The sequence below is a fragment of the Suricata suricatta genome, chromosome 10 (assembly GCF_006229205.1).
Source record: "Suricata suricatta isolate VVHF042 chromosome 10, meerkat_22Aug2017_6uvM2_HiC, whole genome shotgun sequence".
Classification (NCBI taxonomy): Eukaryota; Metazoa; Chordata; class Mammalia; order Carnivora; family Herpestidae; genus Suricata; species Suricata suricatta.
In genome coordinates this window covers 11,617,575-11,618,740 of record NC_043709.1, presented here as the reverse complement: position 1 = coordinate 11,618,740, position 1,166 = coordinate 11,617,575, and positions in this window count along the sequence as shown.

Below are 1,166 nucleotides of genomic sequence, written 5' to 3'. Positions count from 1 at the left end.
AGGGAAGCAGGGACCTGGGGGGAGGGAAGCAGGGGCCTGGGGGGAGGGAAGCAGGGGCCTGGGGGAGGGAAGCAGGGGCCTGGGGGGAGGGAAGCAGGGGCCTGGGGGAGGGAAGCAGGGACCTGGGGGGAGGGAAGCAGGGGCCTGGGGGAGGGAAGCAGGGGCCTTGGGGAGGGAAGCAGGGGCCTGGGGGGAGGGAAGGACCTATTTGGTGTGTTCAGGGACCGGTGGGGACAGCTACAGGGTTGGAAGAAAGGAGCAAGCTGGGAGGGGCAAGAGGGGGAAAGGAGGGCAGAAAGATGGGCAGGGCCAGCCCACAGAGGGGCTGCTGGGCCCGGTAGAGACTTGAGGTTTTAGTTGCTGGAAAAAGGGAGCCTCTGGAGAGTGTGACACAATCTGATTTCTGTGGGTTTTCTTTTATATATTTTTAAAATGTTTATTCATTTTGAGATACACAGAGACAGAGCACAAGCAGGGGAGATGCAGAGAGAGAGGGAGACACAGGCAGGCTCCAGGCTCTGAGCTGTTAGCACAGAGCCCGACGTGGGACTCGAACTCACAAACTGTGGGATCATGACCTGAGCCGAAGTTGGAAGTTTAACCAACTGAGCCCCCCTGGTGCCCCTGATGTCTGTTTTAAAAGGAGCTCTCTGGTTGCAGTGTGGGGGCTAGAATGCAGAGGGCCAAGAGGGGTGATAGGGAGACAGATGGGGGGGCTGCTACTGTCCCCCAGACAAGAAGTGCCGGTGGCTAGTTAGGGCAGGAGGTGGCTAGGCAATGGAGGTGATGACAAGTGGACAGATTTGGGGAGGATTTAGGTGGACAGAGCCAGTGGGGTTTGCTGACAACCTGGACGTGTAGAGAGAAGGCCAGATTGGAGGCCGGGGCCGCCCGTCCACTTTTAGCTTGGGCAGTCAGGTGAGTGGTGGTTATTGACCGTTAATGGTGGTTACGGGCTGGGGCCCGTTCCTGGCAGGGCCACCAGGGAGAGAGACCACGGAGACGTCGCTATGTCACATCTAATAAAATACTCAATAAACACTGAGGGTCTGGGTAAGGGGATTCCCCAGATCAGTGATTTCCCCGGTTCCATCTGGGCCACCTTTTGTCAGTGTATCTGATTAGATAGCCCCCTTTCTGGGCTCTCTGACGGAACAGGTGTCTTA